Below are 27,697 nucleotides of genomic sequence, written 5' to 3' on the forward strand. Positions count from 1 at the left end.
GCGAGGATTCAGAGAAAAGGGAACCCTCATATGCTGCTGGTGGGAGTGCAAACTGGTGCAGCCACTATGGAAAACAGCATGGAGTTTCCTCAGAAAAGAGGGGAAAAAAAAAAGGAATAGAACTACCATATGATCTAGCTATCCCACTTCTGGGTATTTATCGAAAGAATACAAAAACACTCGTCTGAAGAGATACCTGCACCTCAATGTTCATAGTAGCATTATTTACAATAGCTAAGATACGGAAGCAACCGAAGTTCCCATTAAAAGATGCATGGATAAAGAAGATGTAAAGTATATACATAATATGAAATACTACTCAGCCATAAAAAAAGAATAAAAATTCTCCATTTGCAACAACATAGATGGACCTGGAGGGTATTATACTTAGTGAAGTAAGTCAGAGAAAGGCAAAATTCGTATGTTTTCACTTACATGTAGAATCTAGAAAATAAAACAAATGAATATAACAGAACAGAAACAGACTCACAAATATAGAGAACAAACTAGTGGTTACCAGTGGGGAGAGGGGATGGGGGAGGAGCAAAGTAGGGGGAGGAGATTAAGAGGTACAAACTATTAGATATAGAGTAAGTAAGATACAAAGTTTTAATGTACAGCACAGGGAACATAATCAATATTTTATAATTACTTTAAATGGAGTATAAACTACAAAAATATTGAATCATTATGTTGTATACCTGAAACTAATATAATTTTACAAAGCAACTATATCTCAAAAAGTCGTGGTGCATGTGCACACACACGCACACGCGCGCGCACACACACACAGAGGAATATTACCGAGCTGTAAAAAAGGTGAAATCTTGCCATTTGCAACAACATGGGTGGACGTTAGGGTATTATGCTAAGTGAAATAAGTCAAATGGGGAAAGACAAATACGGTATGATTTCACTCATAAGTGAAATATAAAACTAAGAAACAAATAAACAAAACCAAATCAATCGAAAACAAGCACATAGATGCAAAGTACAGGATGCTGGAATGGAAGTGGGGGTGGGGGAAGGGTGAAATCAGTAAAGGGCATCAAGTGTGTGGTGACAGATGGAAAATAAATGTTTAGTGATGAGCATGGTGTTGGGTATACAGAAGCAGAAATACACTTCTGTACTCATGAAGCTTATATAATGTTATTATAATGTTATAAATCAATGTTACCACAATTAAAATTAAGTTAATTCAAAAAAACACAAAAAGAACACTGAGGCCCACAGAAGAGAAGTGACGTGTCCGAGTCTTGCGGTTTTGTTCAGAATCCAGATTCCCCAACTACAATCTGTGTTTTCTGGTCCAAATCAGATTACTTGAGTTCCAGGGGTCACACAGACCATGGCCAACTCCTCAGATCACCTTCCAGCAAGACTTTTTTCACTGGATGGTTTCCAGGTGGAAACTATCTTGGGAGCAAGGCCAGAAGAACAGGAAGTTGGAGACTAGAGAAGGAGGTGAGAGGAGGGCCGTCCACTAGTCTCTCAAGCCTTTATTGAACATCTCTGCTGTGCCAGACCCCATCAGGGAGGCAGAGCCGAGCAGCCCACCGCCCCCCTTCTCAGGCAAGGACAGGCAGCCACCTGCTAAGGGCTCTGCTGGTGTGGAAGTGCTGGGCCAGCAGTTTGAGCAAAGTTCTGTGGGAGCACAGAGGAGGGAGCCGTTCATCCTGCGGGGCGGGGCAGGGGAAGCTGCGTCGAGGAGACGACGTTCAACCATTTTGGAAGGAGAAGTACAAGTTTGCCAGGTGGAGATGGGGAAGGGGGCTTTCTGGGCAGAAGTACAGTTGGAGCCAAGGTCAAGGGGAACGAAAACCTTGGCACATCCTGGGCAAGGTGCGCAATCCCACGTGGCCAGTAGCTCACTGGATGAGAGAGGGAGGTGGTCAGAGGAGGGTTTAGAAAGGTCTGCTGGGCCTACTTCTTAATGTTTTATCTTGAAAGTGACGGGGAGCCAACATTTTTAAAGATGAAAATGAAGGGTTAGATTGTACTTGGAAACATGCATTCTGACAGCCACATGGAGGAAGGAATTGAGTTGAGGGGAGGCTGGAGGTCCATTTGGAGAGTCTTGGGAGAGTCTGGGAATTATGCTGGTGAGAAAGGCTCAGGGCCTGAGCTACATCCCTGCCGCACAGCTGGGGAGGAGGCGCCCAGTGATGGGCCCATTTCACAGACGGGACGGACCAGATTCCATACTCTCATGCCTGGTTGGACGTGGAGGAAGAAAGGGAGGAGGGAGGATCCCCACGTTGCTGGCTTGGGCAGCCAATGACGGAAGGTACCTTTTGCAGGAGGGAGGAGCAGGCTGGGGAGGGTGGCTAATGAGCTCAGAGTTCAGCACGTTGAGTTAGAGGCCCCTACCGGACAGCTGGTCGGTGATGTCAACTAGGCAGCGGGATAAATGAAGCCAGTTCTGGACAGAATCAGAGTCCCAGATGTGGCTCAGAAGGCATCTGCTCAAGCACCGAAGTCACAGACTGAGGTTCAAATCCAGTTCCCATGTTCTTGCTCTGGGACCTTGGACAAGTCCCTTAACCTCTCCAAACCTTAGTCATCTCATCTGTAAAACAGAGAAAGTAACAGCAGGAGAAATGAGGTCAAGTCACCGGCCAACACCTGGCACATGGCATCCAGAGCTGTGGCTGTGTCTCCCTCCGCCTTCTCGGACTCCCTCACTGCAACCACACCTTCTCCAAATCTGATCCCACCCAAGAGTGTCCAGACAGAGGATCCTTCCTTCGCTCCCTTCCTCCTCTGCCGCTGCCCGGCATGGACTTGATGCCAACCACCGACCAGTCACCAGAGTCCAGCTTTGAGGCATCAGCCTGCTGTGACTGACATCGACACAAAGACCCTCACGGGCTTAGGAGAGGTGGTGAGGCACGGGCTGGGCTGGCAGGGTGTGGATGTCCGCTGCCTGAGCTGGGTCACTGACAAGCCCCTAACCTTCTGTGATCTTCATCTCCCTCCTCCCTCAGAGGAGGGGCAAGTTTGGATCACTGGGGCTGACTTGGGTTGGAAGCCTCATCCAGGGCTCATCTTTCCGACAACCTGACAACCCAGGTCTAGCCCTCAGTTCCTGGAGAATGGAGGAAAGGGGGAAAGAGCCAGGCTAAGAGGTCACTCACTGGGTCTCTTCTCAAGTTGAACCAGTCTGGCTGGCAGTAGGGGGTGTGTAGAGGGTGTCCCGTCTGGGAGCGTCCAATACCCTCTGCCATGACGTGCTTCTCGGGTACAAGGGTCTTCTCAGCAGTTCTGAGAGGGAGGGGCTCTGGGGAGGAAGAGGCCGGCTGGAAGGAGGAAAGACACCCACCCCACCCCCACCGCCAGGGCCCCATTTGGGTGGGGGGAGGGGCGAGCTGGCAGGACTAATGGGCTCATGATTCATCGCTGGGCTCTTCTCTGCGCTAATTGGCTCTGCAGGCCGCTTCATTCATGGCAGGGAGCCTGGCTCTGGGGGACCCCCGTGTCCCTCCCCCACCTCCCATCCAGGATGGCTGCATGAGGCTTTTAGATCCAGGATCTGTTCCAAGGGACTGCTACCCGGCATCCATCACTGCTGACAGACTGAGGCTCCGAGGTGGGGGCGGGGACGGAGACGCCAGGCCCGGAGCTGCCCGGAGATGCTTCTGACCCCACCCCAGCCACAGAGGGGCATCCGAGGGCAGCCAGGGCCTGGGCTGGGTCTCAGGGAGAAGCACGGGGATATCCAGGCAGGTGTTGAGTGGTGAGGAGTGGTCTTCTAGTGGTCGAGGGGGTAGGAGGCAGTTGGAAAACAGGAAGAACATTGAGGGCAGAAGAAAGGCTTGGGCAAGTGAGGACTGGGCTGGAAGGGAACTGAGAGATGAGGCTGGTGACTCTGAGCAGAGGTACGCAGGATAGCGCCCTGAAGCTTCCTCCTAAGTTGCCCAGAGCGAGGCAAAGGCGACCTGAGGCTTCGCTTGAAGAACTGCTGTGATCTTAGCCGTCTGAGTCTCCGCAGCTCAGGACCTGTAGTAGAAAACTGTCATCCCCAGGCAGAGGCACTCTTGGGGACCTTCCTCTGACACTGTCTTGGTCCAGGCGCCCAGAGCCTAGGAGTGTTGTCTGCCATTCATTACCCTCCACAATGACAAGTGTCTATCAGGGACACTCCCCTGGTACAGGGGTTGGCAGGGCCTCCATTCCCTGGACAGGAACACCCACTGTGTTCCCCTATCCTCCTCCAGAGCATCTCACTACAAAGAGAGATTTTCAAGCCCTGGAAGGCCCCTGATGTCTCTACCCCACATCTGGGCAGCAGCGTATGAGGCCAGACCCACCAGGCTGGAGGGGAGGGCAGCGGTCCGGCCCGGCTGTCAGAAGCTGGGCAGGGTCCAGTCAGAGTAGGGCTGGGGGCTGGAGGGGGCCCGGCTTGAGCTCCAGAAATACCTCCTGCAGGAATCCATGAATGAACAACTGTCCTGCAGCCTCTGCAGAGGGAGGCCCGGGCCGGCGACAGAAGGAGATGAATGGAGAATACAGTCCACAGTGAGGCACCACCAGCTTCTTAGCTGCTCTGGCCAAAAGCCCAAGCGCCATCTCCATTCCTCCCTTTGACCCTCAGCCATATCCAGTGGTCAGCAGGGCCTGCTGGCTCTAATTCTAAACCAAGCTCAGAATCGGGCTCTGTCTCCACTGCTGCCAGCGGCTGGTTAGCCCGACACTGCCACAGCCCGGGTCCGGCCTTTCCTGGCAGCCTCCACGCTGACACCTAGAATCCATTCTCCACACAGCCGCCAGATCGTTCAAATACGTAAATCAAATCCAAACCCTCTAATGGTTTTCTATCACGTTTAGCAGAAAAATCAACCTCCTTGCCTTACCCTTACAAGGCCCAATATGATCTGGCCTCAGGCTACCTCCCTCGCCAGCATTAGCATTACAAGCAGTTCCTAAGAGACAACCTTCATGGTATTCAGAAGACCAAACAGCAAATTGAGAAGGAGTTAAGACAGTTTTTACAAGAGCTCTCCAATCCCAAGGAGTCATAACATATGCATTTCCAAATGTATCAAGAATATCTTTACTAAATGAACTTTGGGTACCATTTTATACAATACTAGTTCTTAGTTTTTTGAATACTGAGAAAGGGACAGCCTCATACTTAACATGTTGCCCATGCCCTGCAATCACCAGATAAGCATGTAGCTCTCCCAAATGTACGCCTTCTTTGAAACATTGTTTCATAGCAGTTTACAATCGTACTCCTCAAGAGAGGGAGGGGGAGGTGGCAGCGGCAGATTATCTGCGAAAGAGAGGCAGGTGGTGTAGAAAGGACTGGAGTAGAAGAAGTAGGGGGAGAGGAAGGGGGAGAACGAGATGCAGGTTCAGCACAATTATTCTGCGAGGAAGAATACAAGGGACATAGAGCAGTGCGTACCAAACTCCAGGTAGTTAAAATGGAAGTGGGGATTTTCTCCCTTGCTGATGCCTACATTTTTAATTTTTAGTAACCCATTTCCAGAGTTTTAAATCGATTGTTTCATGGTCTGGAAACTAGGGACAAGTCTCCTGTACCATTTGTAACAATTTAATAAGTTGCTCTTCCGACATGGTGTAATGAGCTGCTTTCAGTAGCTGCTGCAATGTGTGGAGGTAGATCATTTGTTTATTAGATAGTTGTTGACCCACAGTAAGAAAGAGAAAGAAAAACAAGGCTCTCGCTGAAATCTATGCACGTTGGCAACTATCCCGAGCGGGCGTTGCTGTTTCCCTTACTAGGATGAAATTTATGGGGATCTGGATGCAGTTTTTCTCTCCAGCTGAAACGTGTCGTTTTGTCGCTGTGTAGTCAGACATGTCGGGGTCACCAGTTGTGGGTTCTGGCCGGCAGAAGTCCCACGGAGACGGCATGAATTACTTGAGACTCTGTGGGAAAAGTCAAGAGAGCAAGAGGGAGTCGGGAGCCAACTTCACCAGCCTCTCAAATGCTCGCGCATTTCTTGTGTATAATCAAAGGAAAAAATTAACAGTTATGTGATGGCATGCAGGAACTTAGGGCAAGACAGGATGAGATGAAAAGTGTAGAATCCACAATGAGTATAAAGGCTTGGCTTATCTTTAGGGAAGTCATGAGAAAAGGGAAACAAGATACATTTTTAGTATATTAATTACAAAGCAGACCACCAGACCAGCCAGTTTCTTGTTTACGGGATAAAAGACTATCTAACAGCAGGCACGCCCAGCATTTATAGCTGAAGGCCTGGGTCATTGCTTTGCAACTTGCAGAGTGTTGTCTAAAACCTCAAGTATACAAGCAAGGCATTGTCTCTGCTTTTTACGGCAAGAAGACAGGAATGCAGATGCACAGGTGCCTGCTTGCAAAGCAATTACTAAGCTCATTTGTTTTTCTTAAAGGTGACAGGCCGCTTGGGTTTGTTACAATTTGTAAACCCAATCATGGGCTCCCACATCCATCTGTTGCTGTTTTAAAGCCCTTAAGAGTACCTCATAAATTCTTAAATTACTTGCTTAAAAATCTGCCCCTGCCACAGAGTCCTGTCCCCCAAGCTTTCCCTGTACTGTCTTCTGTTTTCCAGGGGTGTCTGGGTCTGTTCCAGCATCTGAGGGTTGAATGAAGGATTCAAAAGGCAGGGCTTGCCACCAGCTTTTCCTCGTAGAATCTTCTTCCTCTTCTCCTTCTTCCTCCTCCTTCTTTTCTATTTTGTGGAAATGTTTATCATTTCCATGTCTTTCCCTTACGATTGGACAGCTGCCCCTCCATGGCCTTTCCATCCTCTTCACAGACCTTCTCTCACCCCACCTCATCTTGCCCCACCTCATCTTGCCCCACTGCCTCTGCCAAGCAGGAAGCCTAGGGCCAGAGCTGTGGTGGGAGGGCAGTCACCAGAGGGTGGTCCCTCCCAGCCTGGGTTCTCTGTGGCTTTGTAATGGGACAGGTGTGGCTTGTGGGTTCATGGAGCTGGTGGGGAGGGGCATCCCAGCAGTGTCCAGGAGTCTAGCCCCATCCACGCCACCACACCCCTTCTCTGTCCCCAGGGAGGAGGAGCAGAAAAAGACTGTTTTCAAGACATGGAAGCAACCTGTCATGGGAGAAATCTGTCCATTGACAGATGATTGGATAAAGAAAATATGGTACATATATCCCACGGAATACTACTCAGTCATAAAAAATAATAAAGTAATGCCATTTGCAGCAACATAGGTAGACCTGGAGATGGTAAGACTAAGTGAAGTAAGTCAGACAAAGACAGATAGTACATGATATTGCTTATAAGTGGAATCTAAAAAAAATGACACAAATGAACTTATTTACAAAACAGAAACAGGCTCACAGACATAGAAAACAAACTTATAGTTACTGGGGGTAAGGAGATGCAGAGGGATAAATTGGGAGTTCAGGATTTGCAAATAGAAACTACTATACATAAAATAGATAAACAATAAGGTCCTACAGTATAGCACAGGGAACTATATTCAATACCTTGTAATGGCCTATAATGAAAAAGAGTATGAAAAGGAACATATATATATATATAACTGAATCACTATGCTGTACACCAGAAATTAACACATTGTAAACCAACTGTACTTCAATTTAAAAAAACACACACAAAAAAGGAGGCTATCTTGGGAGAGAGGATCTCCCTCCCAGCTGGGGGGTGGCTGGGGTAGCCACGCCCTGCAGGGCCACTGCCCACTAGGCCAGGAAGTCCTTCTAACCTAGTATCCAGCCACTCTGCTGCAATCTGAACTCTTAAGTGACCTGAGTGACCCTAATCCTCCCTCAGGATTTATTTCTGGTCCCCTGATGCCACTACAGTGGAAACTGGAGGCCAGGGGTCAGAAGAGGGGAGGCCAAGTTCATATCCTCAGTGCTTAGAGGACAGGGCCAGCAAGGAACAGCTCTTATCTACAAGTAGTGGGGCCAGACTGGAGAAACAAATCCCCATTTTCTGGATGGAAAAACTGAGGCCTGGAGGGTTGGTTTTACATATCTAAAGCTGAGGGACAGGTTCCTCCTGCTGCTCCTGCCTGCCCCAAACCCCAGGGGTCCCAACGCAAGCTTCCACCACAGACCTGAGCCCCAACACCCCCGCCACCCCCAGCCAAGAGGATCCCAAGATTTCTGATGCTCCCTGTGCTTCTTCCTCTCTTCTCCTCTTTCCCCTCAGGAGGGTTGGGCTTCTGGAGGAAGCTGGTGACCTTTGATCCTGATAGTGGCTGCTGCTGGCTCCACCCTGTGTCCGCACCAAGAGGCGGGTTTTATTCCTTCTCTGAGCCCCAGTTCCTCCATTTGCATAGTGAAACCAAGAGTCTCTTCCAACTCTGCAGCTGCTGATTCTGTGAAACCCATCTAGCTGGAGATCTGGGGGAGGGACCAATGTCCAGACACAAGCATGGGGCGTGCCCACAGAGGAGAGCTGGGTGGAAGCTGCAGTTCCATCCTGAGACCCGTCACCTTGGCCACTCTCTGGTCCTCCTCATTGTATTTCTTTGCTGACTCCATTCTTCCCCAAGCCCAGCCCTGCTAACTAACTGGCAGTAGGAAAGCTGGAGAGAGGGCGTGGGAAGCAAGCAGCAGAAGGGAAGGAGGACCCCTCCCCACCAGTCACCTCCCTATCCTGCTCTAGTGTCAGCCATTGCCTGTCAAACCCCTACCCACTGTCAACTGAGGAAGGAGGCATGGCCCCATTCTGGGCGCTACCACTTACTGGGAGCCTCAGTCTAATGGCGGAGGCCCAGCCCCGGCCCTCGGGTCCTCTTGAAAGCAGAGGTCTCCTTGGCCTAAGAATTTCTTCCCCGAGGTCTGCTGACATCACATGAAGACTGATGTTGCTCCAACACCAGGAGAGACTTGGCAGCTGCCCCAGCTCCTGGGGGCTCAGATAGGGTGAGACAGGGGTCTGAGACCACCCTGTGAGTGAGGCACTAAGGCTGTTGGGGGTGGGATAAGCCCACTCTTGGGGGCACCAGGAAAGGGGCAAGGAGCCCAACAGGTTGAATTTCTGAAAAATGCCCTAGGATCAAGCATATTTTCCCAGCCATCTCGAGTGTGGTTTAAATGGAAAACACAGCCCGTCAGGGCAGAAGCATGTTTAGATGAAGAGAGCCTTCTCCCTCCCCTACTGCTTTTTGTCTGCTGAGGCAAACATGTGATTATATTTATTTCGCAGGCCTGGGAGGCCTGATTGCCACCCCTCCCCTCTGCCCAGCTGGGGGCATGCAGATCTAGGCTCTACCACCAGTGGCTTCTTCCCCAAGGAGCCTGGGTGGGGGGTGGAAAGTTGCTGGGCTCACAGAGGGGAAAAAATCTGGGTTCAAGCCTCTGCTTTGGGGGACTGGATCAACCCTGGCAAGCCTCAGTTTTCTCCATCCATGAAATAGAGGTGATCAGATCCCACACGGTAGCCAGCCTCCACTGTGATCCCCACGAACCTCACCTCCTGGTTTTCATGTTCGGAGTTCCCCTCCCACACAGAATAGGTTCAAGGGGTGTAAGCAACAGAATACTGCAGAAATGACAGTGTGTGACTTCTGAGGTCAGGTCACAAAAGACGTGGTTTCATCCTTATTCTTTCCTAGATCACTTGCTAGGGGGAAACCAGCTGCCATGTTGTAAGGACACTCAAGCAGCCATGGAGAGGCCACATGCCGAGGAGCTGAGGCCCCCAGCCAATGGCCGGCACACCAGGCGAGTAGCCATCTTGGAAGTGGACCCTCCAGCTCCAGCCAAGCCTTCAGATGACTGCAGTGACACCTGACTGTGACTTCTCAAGAGACCACTAGCCAGAACTGCTCAGCTAGTTGCTCCCAATCCTCAAAAACTGTATGAGGTACTAATTGGCTGAAATTATTTTAGGCCTCTAAGTTTTAGGGTAAGTTTGTGGTACAGCAACAGGTAACTAATTTACCCCATAGTCCCTTGTCCTTTTGACTTGGACCCCATCTGCAACTGCCCTCCTCACCCCCTCAAAGCTAGAACCAGCCTTCTTTAGCTTTGCTCACCTGTTAGTGTTTCCCAAACTTGCCTGACGTCACAATCACCTGGGACCCTTATTAAAAATACTTAGTCCCCCCAGAGGATCTGAGTCACCCCAGTGAGCCTCATGACCCAGCAGCTCTGGGAAACTCTGACCCGTGTAGAAGCATCTTAAACAGCTTTTACCACACAGCTGTTATTCAATAGATATTAATTTTTTTAAAGTTTCATTTCTACCGTAATTTTCATGGGACATCCCATAAATGAACGCACATGCCAAGTACCAGGCACTGTACTCAGCACTGACCTACTTAAATCCCACTCCTCTGAGATGGTGGGAGCTAGAAAGTTGTGCAGCTAGGATTTGAACCCAGCTCCCTCCCTCTCCAAAGTCCACTCTTCTTTTCTTTCTTTCTTTCTTTCTTTCTTTTTTTTTTTTTTGAATACCCGGGCACCTGTCTGGGCCCAACTCTGAGGTCAGGCCATTACATGGGGACTAGCGGCATCTTCGTCTCCAAAGCACACTCTTAACCACTTCCCCCCACAGCTTCCCGTGGGGAGCCCCTGTTGCCTCGCGTGCCTGGTGTCCCTCAGGGCTGCCTTAAGCCCTTCTTCCCCTTGCTGTCATCCCAGCTCATCCCACTTTGGCTCAATTCAGTCTGATACACAGTTCCGGTGCCTCCCTTGTGCCACCATAACTCTCCCTGTCTCTTAACCACCACCTTCACTAAGTTTTTTCACATCAGCTATTTCCCCCCAGCCCCTGTCCACCCCTCCTCCAGCCCAACAAAACTCTGCGGCTCCCTCTGCCAGGAAGTCTGCCACAATGCCCCCTTCATTCTCCCAGCTGATTCTTTGTTCCTGGGCCTAGGCTGGGGTCCCAGGTGCATCCATCTGTTCACTCACCCCACCTTGTCTTCCCCCAATCTAAAAGCCCCACAAGGGCCAGAGACTGCACAGGGCTTGCTCAGCTCAGATGCAGCCTGAGCAGTTGCTGTGTGACTTCAGATCAGTCACTTGATTTCTCTGAGCTTCAGTTTCCTTGTTTCTGCACTGGGCATCTAAAACCTGCCTCCCACAAGTTGTGGAAAAGGTTAGATGAGATTGTGGCTTTGAAAAGCACCTTACAAAATGTCCAGTGCTGTATAAATGTGAAGGTTATTAGATATGAGCTTTTTCCAGCACTGCCTCCGCCCACACCACCCCCTGCACTCTCACATGCTTTGCTGCTGTCCAGGGCTTACCTTAGTCTCCCCGCCAACCGCCCAGAAGTCTCTTCCTTTTCATCTCTGCCTTGCTTGCTCCTATTCACCCTTCTCGGCCCAGCTTAAGTGTCATTGACTCCGTGAAGCCCTCTGCTTCTTCCCCTGGTGAATTAATGCCTCCAGCTACTTCCTGGTGCCATAACTGTCCTTGTCACCCTATTTATGTCTGCTTTTATATCTACCTCCCCGGTGGACCATTTTATTCACTTCTGTATGTAGGCATGTAGTAGGCACTCAGTAAATGCACATTAGCTTTGCATTCCCTGCTATTCATTCTAGTCCTACTTAATAGAAGTTTGCTGTTTTACCTAGCTATCCGCAAACACTTGTTTTTCCAAGTAAGTGGTGGAGATTCACTCCCACCTCCCTAAAAAAAGTCTCCATCAACTACCTGCCCTCTGCAAAAAGAACCAAAATGAGGCGTGACTGTGGTCTGGCACTCAGCCTCTCTCCTAGGGCCTGGGACAGACAAGAAAGCATGGGGAGGGGTGCAAGTTGGTCGGAGCTCCAGCACACCCCCCCCCTACCCACGGGGAATTGGCTCTGTCTCCACTGTTGTGAGGATCAGGGGTTGGGGGAGGTCAGTGTTTGGTTTTCTGGCATTTCATTTATGCCTTGGAAGTTGGCGTGGGCTGTCTGGGGATCTGGGGAGGGAAGCCAGGCTGGTAGCAGGGGGTGGCTCCATGAGTGGTCCCTGACATTTCATTGGCTTCCTCCCTGAGCTGAGGGCAAGATCAAACATCAAACACGGTCCGGCTGGTGCCGGGGCTAATGGAGCTGGGCAAGTATCTTCCAGACGTGTGCAGCTGTTTTTCCCCACTTCCCATCCAGTCTTGGGTTCTCCAACCCAATCATGTCAGCTGCTCTGGGGGTCTCAGGTCCCCAGGTTTGTGGTTGAGAGAGCAGGCCTTCCTTTCTCTCACCTGTGACCACAGTTCTCCATGGATGGAGACACTTACACCTTCCTCCCTTCCTGTCCTTCTGCCTAAGGATTCTTTTAGTGTGCTATTGACTGGAAGTTCTTGTTGTGTAACCTGCATCCTTCCTGCTGTAAGAATATCTCCTGGGACTAGAAGAAGGTAAAGGAGGAGAAATTCTCTTAGGCAGAGAGGAAGGAGAGAGGCTCAGGATGATTCGACAGGGGGAAATGTGCAGAGATAATGAAACATGTAAAGCTCAAGTTAACTTGAAAATGGGAGCACTCCACTTCCAGGCACTCAGCCGTCAGAGAGGATATCAGCCTCTTAGCCGCCCGAGTCCCTCTTCCCAAATGCTATAAACTTCTAATAAGGATGTAATACAACTGAATTTATTACAGATTTAATTGTTTACAGAAATTTACCCAGCTGCAGACATGGACCAGGACTGACCCAGTGGGAAGATGGGAGAGCTGGAGATATAGATGAGGAAAAGGACAAAGAATGGAGGATGAAGGAGAGACAGGAAGAGAAAAGGGGGTACCCTTGGGGCAAGTGTGTGGACTGCTTCTGCAGGAAGGCTTGCTGGATGGATCAGAGCTGTGGGCTGGCTTTTCTGGTGGAGCTCTAGCTGGATCTAGAGCCCTCCAGGACCTTCTGCTCTACATCAACTATCAACTTCCCGTTGGCTGTCCACTGCCTCCCCTAACACAGAGGCATGCCCTCGTTCATTCATTCAACAAACAGGAGCAAGGCAGGCGTCAGGCACTGGGGATTCACCAAAATGGTGCCCAACATCAGAGTGCTCCCAGTCTAACAAGCAGAGGCAAAGACCAATGTAGATTTAGTCTACAACACTAGGACAATCGAGGAACCACATAGCCTGCTGGGTAGAAGGTAGCCAATGAATGTTTGTTGAATGAATAATGTGGACGTACTGCTGGGAAGCAGAGGGGAGAAGGGGACCCATTGTGGAAGTTGGCCAGGTAGCACAGAGGGGCAGCATTTGGACTCTGAGCTTCTAGAAGGCAGGGGCTGTGCCCTAGTCATCTTTGGATTCCGCCATCAAGCTCAGCCAGGCGAATATGGCATAACATAACTGAAACTTCCTGGAGTAGGGTATAATATGAGGGTCAGTATCGAGGCAAAACTAGGTGCGGGTGCTGATTGTCACCAGTGAGCACCTCTTGGCTCTGCTTTCTTCTTGTGTTGGTTTTATCCTCAGTCAGGCTCTCCCCAAAGGATGGTAAGAAGGCTCAGTATTCTAGCTTGGCATCCTAGCACAAAGCAAGCACTTCTTTCCTTGTGGCCCCAAAGGAAGCCCAGGGCTGACTCTCAGTGGGTGGGTTTAGTGATACACACATCCTTAAACCAATCACGTGGTTAGGGGTATTGTATACACTAATTCACCAGGCTCTGATCACAGGACAATTCCCAGAGTGGGAGGAGGGGTGAAGGTAGTGTGAAAGTAAGCTTCTCCCCCACAGAAGAGTTGGGAAGAGGAGGTTTCCCATAAGCTAATAAGGGCAAAATGGTGCTGAGCAACAGACAAATGAATACATGAATGACTGGATAAATGAATTGGGCCTTGAAGGGTGAATAGGAGTTCACCAGGTAGAGAGAACAGAGAAGGTCACTTTATATGTACGTGTCGACACACAGAGTCTGATTTTACATTCTGTTTTATTTTCAGCCTTGGCTGCCCATCCATGCTCATCCCCATCTGTGTGTCTGGATCACCCTGGAAGCCCCAGAGGGCAGGGACAATGTCTGCCATACTCCATCTGGGCACTGCCCAGGCCTGTCCATTTAGACACTTAATCAAGGTGGTTTGGGCTCTGCAGCTGCCCTCCCCTGCAAGCAGGTTTCTCTCTCCCTCCTCCAGGCAATTGGGGCTTGGCCAGGCCGATGTCCAGTCCTGGAGAAGGGGCTGGAAACAGTGAGGAGCCTGAGACCTAAGAAGGGGGTGATCGGGAAGTCCATGCCACAGTCTCTCCTGTTCATTTGGGCTTCTTCCCTGCCCCTAACGGCATCAGAATGTCCTTAAAAAGTCACTTGTGAATTGTAAACATAATATTCTGACATTAAAGGAGGCTTTTTTAAAAGGAAAAAAACACAATGGCTCCCTTCTGGTTCTTGGACACATGGCATACTGAATTTAGACAGAGTTGCAATTCCACTTTGTCCTCCTTACTCCTCTCCCCGGGCTGCCCCTTGCGTCCTAGGGGAGTGTTTAACGACTACATGAAGGGCATCGCCTTCTTTGACGCCCCCGGTCCTCCGCCAGTGGCTGTTCAGGCTGCTGCTGGTTCATCTCCTTCATTCATTGATTCTTTTATCCACACGTTCATTTACCCACAGTTACTGAGTACTTGCTGCACAGGGCCGTGCTGGGCAAGGAGGCCACCAGATGGTTAACAGACACACTCGCTCTCCTCCCCGAGAGGCTCGGCATCCAGACGGAGAGCGAAGGCCACCACCGACCGCGCCACAGTGTGATGGTGATGGGGGTCTGGAACGCGCAGGGTGCCTGAGGTCCCCATGGGTCACATAGGCTGGGACAAAATGGAGGGCTTCTAGGAAGAGGCGATTCCTGTGCTGAGTTGTAAATGAGGAAGGAGTGAGGCGGTTCTAAATGGGGACACAGCGGCTGAGGCTGGAGAAATAGAGAGGGGCGATAAGTCTCATGGGCTTTGGGTTTTTTCCTGGCTGAGTTCTTTCCCCTCCCCTGCTGCCATGTCTTCGTTCACTTGTTTGACCATTCAGGCAGCTCATTCACTCTTGCCTGCCTCCCTTGTGTGGAGCCCAACAGAGACCTTCTGTAGAGACTCAGTGGAGCTGCCAGCAGCCCTGCCTCAGGCTCTGGGGTGTATGCGGCGAGTAGGGGAGGGGAGGATCAGGGGACCCAAGGGGCAGGAAGAGGTGAGGGGGCATTTATTTTTTAATTTAGGAGGTAAGGCCAAGTTATGCTCCCTGAGACCCAGAGTTGGGCTGAGGTTGAGGGTCACATCATAGGCACCCCCATAAATGTCAGGTGAATCTATTCCCCCTTTGCTGGTCCACTGAAGGAGGGGCCTCCAAGGAGGTCTGGGGGCGGGGGAGGGACCTCAAAAGGCAAAGGAAGAAGAGAAAGTCAGCGGGGAAATTACACGTTTCCGAAGCTGCCTGGGCTACAGTAATGAGAACCAGAGAAAGAGCTAATGGAGATCAGATTGCTGGGGGGCTGGCTCCCAGCAGCCTGCTGGAAGGAGAGGCCCGGAGACAGGATGTGGCTGGGAAGGGCCACTCTCCCCACCTGGTCCAGGCCTTAATCCCAGCTAGAGTTGACGCGATGGAAGCTGGAGGAGGAAGACCAGGTGGACTGTATCCAACGGGAGGCAGCTGGAGGTGGGGGGTGGAGTGGGGAGGAAGCAGAGGCTGGCTGGCGTCAGCCCCCGTGGCCATGGGCTCCAGAGGTCGACAACTTGCCCTAAGCCCCAGGCCCTATGGCCATACAGGGCCAGGGAGGTGCACTCAGGAGCAGAAGGGAACCTGGGCTGCACCCCCCACCCCGAGAGGGATTCTCAGCCCACCCGAAGAGACTCGACCCCTGAAGCCCCCACACTGGGGCCGGGACAGGGCCGGTGAGGGGGGAGCCGAGCTGGAGCCGCAGCCTGGTGAGCTGGGAGGCTGGGGCCATGGTCCACCTGCTGCAGAAGACTGTGTGTCCACCTGGGGGCGCTCACAGCCGGAGGGTGTGATGAGGAAGGAAACCCAGCCCTGCTACTAGGACTAGCTCTGCCACTACTAGTACTGCTAGTAATCACGACCGCCGTCTAGAATTGAGTTCTCATATCGGGCCAGACCCCTGGTTAAAAGTTTGGTGATGATTTAACTTCGTGTCGTCTTCACAACCACCCCAGGAGGAGGAAAGGGCTGACGTTACCACGATTTTGCAGGTGTGGAAAGAGGAGGCAGTCGTCTGCCCAAGGTCACGGCGCTCGACAGAGCCCACCCAACACTGGCCTCCCAGGCCTCAGCTCCAGCTGGCCCCGCGATCTGGACCCCAAGGGACCTAGGCCCCCGGAGCCTGAACCCTCTCTCTCCCTGTGTCTCTGTCTCTAGGCCTCTGCCTCTCTCTTCTCTCTCTCATCTCTTCTTGGACTTGGTCCTTCTCTCTGTGCCTCTGCTTCTGCCTCCTTCCTCCTTCCTGTCCCTCTCCATCTCTGTCTCATGCTCCCCTCGGCCAGGCCAACGTCCAGCAGGGCACTTTGTTCAGGAAGGCAAGGAGCAGAGCCCCGGGAGGCTGGCTTGCTCTTGGCCTGGGTCCCTTCCTCCTGGCAGGGAGCCAGCGCCATGGTCTACTGCTGGGGGCTGCCAGGGCACTTGGGTGGGGCACAGAGGCCACATGACTTCTCGAAGGAGAGGATGCCCGCAGCCTGGGAGGGGAGACACTGGGGGATGTTGGCGTGAGGCAGCTGGACACAAGGCAGGACAGCCCTGGAGCAGCTCCCCGGGTGTCTGGCAAGGGTCACGGTACAAGGTGGGGATGGAAATGTCCCTCCCATCTGCCCCTCCCTGTCACTCTTTTCCCTTCGACCCTTCTTTTTTCTCATCTTTCTTCTCCCTCCTTTTTCCCTCTTTTCCCCTCCTCTCCCCTTCTCTTCCCCCCATTCCCTGCACTCATCCTAGGGCTTGCATTTTCCCTGTCGTTTCTTTCTCTATTTTCCCCTTTCCCCATCCCTCCTCCTCCTCCTTCTCTATCGATCAGTCTCCCCAGCTCTAGCCAACACAGAGGCCTTGGACGGTGCTCACAGTCTTGCTTTAAATTTATTGCCCAGTAAAGGAGGCGGCAGATGGAAGTCTCTGCACCCCACCCCCACCCTCCATGTTTCCTCATCTCGACAAAAGCCAATCTAGACACGAATGTTGTCCATCAAATGCACCAATATGGGGTTATTTATAGGCTGTCCCCTTCCAAGGAAGCTGAGTGTTTTTCCTTCCTCTCTCTCTTTTCTCTTTGAGCTTTCACATCTCAGGAGCAAGGGACTCGATATCTAAAAAGCAGCACAATGAGGTTCCCATCCCTCAGATTCTAGGGTAGGGGGCGTGCAGAAGTGTCTTGATTGAAAATGAATTAATTAGAAGTGAGGCTTTTCAAGTCTCCGAGTTGAGTTATTTATACTGTTCAGTTAATTTTGATAATTAACACTGGGGAAGAAAAGCGAGTTCCGGGCAAGGCAGTGCCCGCCAACAGAGACACGCTTCCCGCCCCTTCGGTTACCCCTCCCCACGCTGCTCCACTTGGACTCTGTCAAAATAGGCTACTCCCTGCCGCAGAGTCCCTGGTTTTTCTAAAAGTAGAATGAAGGAGGTAAGGCCAAAGGCCCGGGGGCTGCTTGGGTGAATATGTTTCTGAGAAGCGGGGACTCAAGACTCGGGGGGGATCGGGGTCAGGTATCCCATTCACCTCACGTCAGACCAGCCCCCCTCTCCTCTCCTGGCCAAACTTCTTTCCTGAAGCAGCAGGTGCCAGGCGGCTTGTCTGGGCTGCACTCTGTACTGCGGCCCACGGAACCACGGGAGAGTAGGGGAGGCTGCGCCCGAGGTTTGGCCATACACGCACATTCTAGCAAAGCAGCCGGGGAGAGAGAGGCCTGCGGACAAGGGTGATGGCAACCAGAGACACCCAGGGACAGCCAGACTCCAGCCACCAAGTCTGGAAGGAGAGAGTGGATGGGGAGAGGTTCTCAGAGGAGCAGGAGGTTTTGCCTGGGGTCCTGCTGGCTGCCCCCAGGGCAGGATGGGCATTTCAAGCACAGAGGGTGATCCACAAGAACGGGGGGCATCCAGGGTGCCCCCAACGTGCGAGGCCAGCTCCATCTCAATCCACTCGCTCTCCCATCCCTTGTGCTGTCTCCAAACTGATGATTCAGCATTTTCACGCACACCACCCCTCCTTCCACGCTTTTGCACCCTCTCTCAGACAGCCCCTCTGCTCAGAATGGCTTCCCCTCCCTGCTCTGGCAAGGTCCTCCCCTCTGTCAAGGCCCAGCCCACATGTGACCTCCCCTGGGAGCCTTGCTGAGTTGGTGGTTCCCCTTCCTCATGCTCTCCTAACTTAGGTGGAGTTCACCGTGGTGGAGGGGGAGCTGGTGGTTAAGTGTGGGAGAGGGAAGAGATGGGGATGGACTCTCAAGGGTCCTGTGATCCCTCCCCTGGAGATGCCGGCAACTGCTTCCTTGCCTGGTGGCTGGGCACTGGGCTCTGGGCTCCCCACTGACACCGGGGTGGTTCACCAGGAAGGGATCACTTTTCTTCCTGGGATAAGGGCCAACTCCTCGCCCCCGAGTGGAGGGCAGGTGGGACCACCCAGCAAAGGTAGAGGAAGTGGTGGGAGGCCCCTCTCTCTCCTGCAGCGTTCTCTCCCACTGGAGCGCAGAGGCGATCCGGAACATGGAGAGGAACTTCAATAATGTCCATGAAAGTTTATATTCATTATTTTGATATGGAACTTGAAGGTAAAAAAAAATTTTTTTCTGAATTTACCTACAAATCACCCTTAGAATTCATAAAGCACTCTTCATATGGGAACTACCCAGGTGTCTAGATAATAAAGTGGAGAACAGGAAGAAAAAAATAGGGAAAAAAGATGGATAGCAAAGAAAAAAAAAGTCAAAGAACTTTTTAGGTCAAAAACCCTAGAAGGGACTATGCTGGTAGGAAGCCCCTCCTCTGTAAGAAATACTGTTTTAGTGTCCTCCATAATTCAAGGCATTTTTCTTTCATCTCTAGAAATTTTTTAAATTTCATGGTTTAAACTACCCAGTGAAAGACAAAAGTAGGACCAATCCCTTGGTTCTGGAGCTGAAAAGAATACAAGAGGAGCTGGGGAGACCCACACTCCCACCGCACACTCCCGTGTGTGCTTCCATCAGAGCCTCTGCTGCCGTGTGTGGGGTCACTGCTTACTTGTCAGTCCCAGACTGTCAGCTCCGTGAGAGCAGGGACTATACTTTATTGTCATTGTCATCTCCGTGCCTGACACAGTGCCTAATGTTTACTAGGTACTTAATAAATGTTTGTTGAATAAATAATATTGTTTATATATCAACAGTGACAAATTCATTTTTCTGAAACAAATTTTTATTCCAAAGTGCTGGAATAGATTTTCTTCTCAATTCTTTAAAACAAACAAGAAAAAGAAAAACAATTTAAAAACCCAAAGGAAAAAGGAAGAAAGAAAAGAAAATCTGCCTTTAAGTTAATTAACTCTACTCAAGAATCATTAGTGTACTTTTCACATTATATTATAAAGATCATCACAACTAACACCCTTTGGATTGCCAGGTACCTATGATCAACATTTAATATTTAATCCTCACTGTAACCTTATGTGATAGATAATATTATCCCATTTTACAAATGAGGAAACCAAGGCACAGAGAAGTTATGTAACTTGTCCTAAGTCATCAAGCTAGTAAGAGGCAGAGCTGGAATTTGAACTCAGTTCTGACTCCAAAGCCTGTGTTTAACCTGCATTAAAAAAAAAAAAAAGAGTGTGTTTAAAATAACTGTTACTTTAACCTTAATTCTGAGGGCACTAAATATAGAAATACCTTTTCAAATTTCATCTCCCCACCTGGGAGAGCCTCTATGAGAATTACACTTTCTCTCTTATTTCTTTTCTTCAATTATCTCCCATGATTAAATATTTAATTAGCCTATAGTCATTGAGGCTTTAGAGATTTTAAACCATGTTGCAGGCTAATCAGTAAACAGTGGAGTGAGGACATCTGAAAATTCATCCCTCCATAAAACAACAACAAAAACTGGCAAAGATGGTCAGAATCAACTTTCTCAGAACTCTGGAAATTTAATCAACAGGCTTGCAGCAATCTGAGGAGCAATTTATTTAAGAAAAACACATCAACTTCTGTCGGGACAGTGAGATCTGCGTTGCTTTAACTTGTCCTAGACCTTTGCTCTCCATGCCAGTGGGAGCCTTGAAAAATAGCCCACGTCCTAATAACCAAAAACTTCCCCAGCTTGGAAAAGGAGATGGTCACCCACATCCAGGAAGCACAGAGAGTCCCACACAGGATCCACCCAAAGAGAAGCACACCAAGTCACATAGTAATCAAAGCGACAAAAATTATAGATAAGGAGGAAATAATTAAACTTAGCAGTACCAGTACCACCTCGGAGAATATATAAACAAATAAGTCAAATTACCTCCCACCACCAAAACAAAACAAAGTTAAAAAACGGTACTTTATTAACTAATTAGCTCTTGGCTTGTCTTTGAGGTGGACTTCAGACTCAAAGTAGACTCTAGCACACCTCTCACTTGTTCACCTGGTGTTTGTCAGTAACAGAGGTTTTAATCAAGAAACCTACTGAATTATAATTACCTGAAACCCAGGGATGAATCAAGGTTTTGTGGGGCTTGAACCTCATCTACTTTGGAAAAATCCCATCGAATAAAAACATGCAAAGTTATGAACATAAAAATTGCTAGGACCCCTCCTAAGACCTTGGAAGGGACCTAGGCAAGTGGGGAGCCCTGCAGCTTCAGCTTCATCTAATTCATGATACATCCACCTCAGCTGAGGCCCTTTTCCAGACATTTAATGCAGGGGAAAATATTATTTCAACTTATAAACACCCCAGTAGGGGTGGCACCATCTAGACTTTTTTTATTTGGCACAGAACAAAGGAGGAGCCCAGCCCCCAACACACACCTACTGTATTCTAACCACCTTTTGAAAGTAACTGTGAATGAATTTTAGGAGTACAGTATTAATTTATTTCCAACACCACCTCTGATTCTTTCATTAACTTTTTCTGCCATTTAAGACGAACACAGAAATACAAGAGGAACAGGCTCGTGCCTCTTCCACGACCATCTTTTCTAACCCACCACCCATTTTCTACTTCCTTGCCCCTCTAGCTTGTTACCCTCCTGCAGAGATGCTAGCATGGCTCTCGTAAGTTTTCCCATCAATTTTCTTCCAGTATGAAAGTTTCTTGGGGACAAAGTCTTTGGCCTATTCTTCTTTGTAACCCCAGCACGTAGGGCAGGGCAGACACACAGTACCCATGGCACTCAGTGAATGTTTTGGAATAAATTCATTAATTTTTATCAACTGTGATTCCACAATTTTCCCCCTGGGTTGCCTACATAACTATAATGAAACTCAGATTCTTATAAGAGATTCTCGGTGTTATAAAATGTTTACAAAAGGTCACGAGTTTAAGACATGGTACTGATGCTACTAAAACTTCCTGGTGGAGGGACCTAACGAGCCCCCTCTCTGGTGCGCTGGCAGGAGAAAAACTGACCCTCTGTTCTCTTTCCGCAAGTTAGGCACCAGCAAACTAATGAAGAGGGGAGGGAGATGCCACTGGTGGGCACGTGCAGAACTGCTAATCCAGCTCAACACACCCTCAACACCTTCATTAACCCAAAGTGAACTGTGTGAAACTGGATTTCTGAACCACCAAATAGGAGAGTCTTTTCCAAAGCCTGATTTAGAGGAGGCTCTTCACCTTGAGTCTAAAATCCCCTTCAGGCCACTGAACCTACCCGCTGTGATCTGCTTGTGACATGGAGAGGTCACAGAATTTTCAAGATTCTGAAAAGCCCACACTTAGTAGTAGTAGTCAGGAATAAAAGTACACAGAATTAGGCGATAGCAATGAATCTCCTTTATATTTTTCACAGTACAGCGTAACACAAACATCCACACCTCAAAGGTTCCTACTGGCCACAGATAATTCACTTCAGGCACATATACTTTTTGAAAAATAATGTTTTGGGTGGTTGGGAAGAGAGGTGCCCAGTGGTGGGTATTCAGGAATTCTTTCTGCTTTACCATTTCAAAGAAGCTAACATCTGAGGAAGCACCCATATCTTTTGCTCCCTGAAGAATTTTAGGCTAAACTTAGTTCTTTACAGCTCTGTGCTGCATACATTTTAAGCAGTTAGGAATTTTGCACGTGAGCAGGAATTAAATTCAAAAGTGGAATTTCAAGTACCATTCGCATTTTGGAGCAGCAACAATGGGATTCCATGACAATGCTAATTTGAATGTTTCTGTCGGGTGCCTTTTATTTTATTGCTTGTGCCAAAGATCAGTACTAGGGAAAGCAAAGTGTTCCATCATGTGAGTTAGGCAAGTCTCTTGGCCTCTTTGTACCTTAGTTTTCTCATTAAAAAAAAAAAAAAAAAAAAAAAAAGAATGGATCTCAAGACATAATTTCTGGAATTCATAATGAGCTTACACCCAGCTAAACAATTACGAATAACCAAAACACATAATTTTTTACATGTATTCATCTATTTCACTTACACGTTGTGTAAAAACTGCATTCCATGCCAGGCCCGGAACATTCCAAAACTCAGGACCAATGATTAAGTTGCAACCAAGATTTCTACAAAAAAGGAGAAAAAAAAAAGAAGACAAAAGCAAAAATAGAAAGAAATATTCTTTCAGAACATTATCCTTTGGCAGTAATTCTGATTTATATACTATGAAACATAACCTCATTATCCCTTCCAGACACTAAAGAAATCTCACTGTGGAAAATAGCTGTTTATGATTTATATTTTCATGATTATATACACAATATATATACACAAAACAGTAAATTCTCAATATTTGTGTTAAGTGATCCTTATTTCTCTAGCAAGGGGCAGTACCACTGACATTTTGGGCCCAATAGTTCTAGTACCCTGTAGGGGGTTTAGCAGCATCTCTGGCCTCTGTCCACCAGATGGCAGCAGCATATCTATAGTTCCGATAACCAGAAGTGTCTCCAGACATTGCCAAGTGTCATCTGAGTACAAATCTTTGCTAGTGACAAAAAGGATTAGCTACATAATTCTAGTAGCTTTCCGTGCTAAAATTGTTTCAAAGTGAGTATCAAATTAATTTTATAAAAATTAAGTTTTATACAAATCCCAAACACAATTAAGTTATATTTGTAACTTATAGAAACTCCAGAAAAGGTAGTGATTCAAATACACCACTTTCAATAAGCTGTATTTTATTGCAGGATAAATCTCTAGGAAAAGGAAAAGGAAAATATTGCCTCAATTAGCTACTAGGTATCTCATCAGCAGGAATAACTAGTAGAGGTTAGAATAATAATAATGAATAAGTCAGTTCTACATAACCTCTAAACCTTATGAATTGTTATTTAAACCTTCTAGAGCCCCTAACCCTGCCCTCACTTGTCTTAAGAGTCTCACTTTCATGATGTTCATAAATAAAACATACACCTATATAGATCTGGGTAGATTTTGGAGGTAATCTTTCCTCAGAGCAGAACTGATTAGATAAACTTTTGTGGTCTCAAAAAATTCTAGATTATAAGCTCAAAGTTTTTAACCTCAATATATAATTATATTTAATATGAAAAGCAATACTCTCCTATTTACACACCTCCCAGTTTAATTCTGATTTTCTATGCCAATTCAATACCAGAAGAAATAAAAGATAGCCTTTCACACGACTTGAAAGGGATTACTCCTCTTATTAATGTGTAATTTGAACTAATTGAGTATTATACTAAAATACTGACTTTTATTTATAACACCCACACTTGACTATAGCTGGCTATCTTACTTCCACTGATTCTTAGTCTCTCCTTTCTCCTGGGTGGGTGTAACTGTCTTCTGACTGGTGTTTGCACCTGTAGTCTCTTCCTTTCTCAGCCATCCTGTACAGTCACCGGATTAACTCTCCCGAAGTGGTTCTCACTTGGGAACTTACTGAAGAAACGCTCAGCTCTGCTCTGGACCAACTGAACCAGCAACTGTGGGGCACAACCTGTGCTTTAACAAGCACTCCAACTGACTGATTCTGCTGCAGGCTCGAGTCTGTCCAAGAGCACTGCTGTGGGAACGGGGCAGCCTAGCCTGTTACCCTAGGCGTGGCCTTCGAAGCCCTCGATGACCTGGCCCTAATCTCCTACTCTTCCTACTTGTACTCTCCAGGTACTCAAAGCATGTTTCCTGTGTTTTGCCTCTCTCCTACCTTCTTTTTGCAAATTTATTCTTCCCAAGATGTCTGTCTGATGACATACAGGGGCTCTTTGAGGTCCTGTTCAAACAGCACTGCTCTAATAACATTTTCCCTGATGCAATTTGAAGTCTTTCTTCCCTCTTCTGAGCTCCAAAACCAACTTAGAGCTCTCATTGCCCCTCTCCACTTCTTTTTTTCTTATATAGCTTTTTTTTTGCAGCCCATTTCCTCTGAGTATAAACTCCTTGAAGGTATGGGCTAGACCTGCTCATGCGCATTGTCTATCATGTTTAAAGCCAATGCATGGACATTAAGCAAAGTCAGACAGTTTTAAAAATAAACAATTAGTTGGGGAGTGAACAGGAGGAAAACGACTGTTTTAGGAGAAACATAGGTCTATTACTTCACAGCTCCCTTTTCCACGCCTCTGCAGCACCCTGTCATCCACTCAGTGCTTGCGCATGATGGTCTGAGCTTATGTTTATTTTCCCTGTGAGATCAGGAGTTGCTAGAAGGAGCTCCGTCTTACCCATCTTTGAGTTCACAACACTAGGCACACTGCTTGGCATATTCTTTCTGTTATTTTTTTTTAATGTCATCCTGTAGCTACTGACTGAGAATATGACCTGAAGAGATAAGACGGACCTGCCACTGAAGTAGGACCTGAATCTGTAGCAGCCCTGCTCCCCTAGTTACTAACCCCTGTGAGAAGGAACACACATACCTCTATACATTTTATAAACAACTAAAAGAATTAGCACTCTTTTAGCATCATCTGCATTAGCAAGCTTCTTTGAGTGTAAATATCTCACCAACTCTCTAAATAACTTACACATTACTGTGGATCTCTTACATTGCTAGTTCTTTCTTATATCTCTATTTCAATTTTAGATAGGATGTAGTGTAGAAGTATATTCATAAAAATTTAAATACAAATAAAGTCAAAGCATTATTTTTTTTCTTTTTTTCATCCAGTCTTCTTGCCCAAAAGATGGGAAGATGCAGTCAACTCCTCCAAAAAAAAAAAAAAAAGGACACAGACAAAGAGGCAGACAAGAAAATCATTACAAGTCTCTGCCCAGGGAAGGCAACAGTGCCAAGTGTTTCCTTGAGGATACACACAGGATGGTTCTTCCCTCACGAAGGGACCAGTCCCAGGTGTCCAATCTGCTCCAGAAGCTAGGTGGTAGGAGAGTCAGCCTTAGGCTGGGTCCCACCCCTGGCTGGACTCCTGGGGCTGGCCCAGGCTGGGAGTGGGCTTCCTTCTCACTGCGGGCTCCCTGGGGGAAGTGGAACCAGCAGAGGAGCCCCTACTAAAGGAAGACCATGAAGAGAGAAGGGAGCCACCCTAGCCCTGGTCCCCATCGTTCCATGCTTTCCCCTGATCTAGATCAATCTGACCTGGGCTGATCCTCCCCACCCCACCCCCACCCATGCCTTCAGAAGGCTGGTCTAGGGGAGCCCCTGTGTGAGGCACTGGCCTCAAAACCTGATTCTGTAAGGTGTTGACAAAAGAAAAAGCAGATATCGAGGCAACAGGACAGGAACAAAGCAGCCAACACTGGAAGGGACTCAAGACACCAGGACAATCCCATCCCCTACCACTGGGGCACTGGAGCCCCAAAAGCCTGCTGGGCCCTCCAAAACTTTAACAGCCCCTAGAGACCTGGACCTGCCCCTCTCTTCACAAAGACCTTTCTCACCAGAGCCGCCTCATCTTCTGCTGGGTGGGGAAGAAGGGGCCCAGGAGACAACGGGGGAACAATCCTTCGGTCCTGCCCTTCCTGAACGCCTCCCCAGGGCACTCCCCTCAGGTTCCTGGGTCTCTCCCTCTCTGTAAAGAACACCACAAACACATCACTCTGTTCTGAGCAAACAGTCCCTCGCTCAGTTCTCAAGACCTGTCCTTAGTCCCACTACTCAAACACAGCCCCTGGCCCCTTCCCCTTCTCTATTCCACACCAGGTCTCACCCTGCTCCTATTCTAATTCACGCTACGAAGCCAGCTACTCTGCACCCCTCGCCTCCGATGACAACAGACCTGCTCCAAGCCACACCTAAACACCACAGCGGTCCCCAGTTACTCCCCACTCTGCACTCCCATCACTCCGCTACACTCCCACTTGCCACCGCTAACCACTTGGCCCAGCGGAGCTCTGTAACTTTCCCCTTTACTCTGCCTCCACCATTCTCTTCCTCATACCCCATCACCCTTCCTCCACACTCGGTATCCCAACCTCTTGACCCCTGCAGTCCCAGGGCCCAGGCGCTACTGACCCAACATGCCGAGGCCACGGGAGGCCGCGCCGAACGCAGGCACCAGGGGCCTGCGGATTGAGTACATGGTCGGGCACACGGCTGGGGTAGGGAAGCGGGTCCTGACCAGGGCTCCTACCTCCACAGCGGCAGCCGCCGTTCCGCCCGCCGCCGGCTCCCCTGCCGTTGCCGCTCCCCGCCCGGGGGGAGCTGGAGGCCTTCGCCGCTGCCCCGGCCACCTCGGGCCGCCCCAAGCAGGGCGGGGGTGGTCTCTGCCAGGCGCGCCTGCGCACAGCACCGCCTGCCTCCCGCCGCCCGAGGGCGGGGGAAATCGCAGCACACCGGAACCCGCCTCGCCCCCAGGGCGCCGCGCGAGGGGCACGTTACTGGACCCGCGGCACCAGGGCACTCCGGCCTGACCCTTCCCTCTCCGTCCTCCTGCGCGGAGCCAGGCGGACGAGGCAGGCGGGGTGCGGCGCGCGTGCGCGCGGGCGGCCCCCTCCGTTCTCCGATCGCTTCTTCCCTCCCTCGCAGCTCCGGTGGGTAAAAGGCTCTCGCCCGCGCACCCTAGCTGCCGCCCGGCGCCTTTCTGGGCCTGGGCCGGCGGCTCAGCGCTGAGTCCACCTTCGGCCCCGAGTGGGCTGACGGACCAGCGTGCGTGCGCGCGAGCGATCGAGAGCGCCCCGGGCTGAACCACCGCCGCCTTCCCGCCCCGCCACTACTACGCGCTCCCTTCCCCACCCGCACCCCACACCCAGCCAAAGCATTATTCTTTGTTGATTTGTTCGTGCGGAGTGGGGGTCACCTTGCAGCGCCAGGCTCGTACGGGGGGGGGGTGTTGTCACCTGGCCAGGGACTCCCAGGTATTGGGGCGAGGGCGGCTTTCTGCATCCCTCCCTCCACCCTGGCCAGCTCACCTGCAAGGCCTCGGTCCTGGGTCCGGAGCTCAGCTCCCACACCAGCAAGGTTTTGTCACTCCGGGTGGGAACCGCAAAAGGCACCAACTCCGCCATCCCACTAGTAGTCACCACGTGTGCGCGCTCAAGCGCCAGCAGCCCTGCGCCTGTGCAAGGATCGCCCACGCTGTTTTTCTGTTTTTTTTTTTTAAGGGGCTGGTGAGAGGGGCTGGGCCAGCTCGGCGGGGGTGGAGCGAGGGCGGTGCTCTGACCTCTCCTTCGCCCTTCCCGCTCCGGGCGGGTCTTGGCCTCTAGTGACCCTCTGCCAACCTCGCAGCCTCTAGGTCTGGGGTTTAGTGCTTCTGTTCAAGTGTAT

The 27,697-nt window shown here is 49.7% G+C and overlaps 1 long non-coding RNA gene across 1 annotated transcript; it reads right to left on the reverse strand.

Moving 5' to 3' along the window:
• Positions 1-1,487: 1,487 nt before the first annotated feature.
• LOC107034996 (uncharacterized) lies at positions 1,488-27,511 on the reverse strand. The gene is made up of 5 exons (XR_012059644.1): positions 27,343-27,511; positions 22,493-22,574; positions 5,752-5,901; positions 3,141-3,283; positions 1,488-2,572 (listed from the first exon to the last, which is right to left on the reverse strand). It is a non-coding gene; the product is annotated as an uncharacterized lncRNA (long non-coding RNA).
• Positions 27,512-27,697: the final 186 nt, after the last annotated feature.

This window comes from Vicugna pacos, chromosome 16, assembly GCF_048564905.1.
Source record: "Vicugna pacos chromosome 16, VicPac4, whole genome shotgun sequence".
NCBI lineage: Eukaryota > Metazoa > Chordata > Mammalia > Artiodactyla > Camelidae > Vicugna > Vicugna pacos.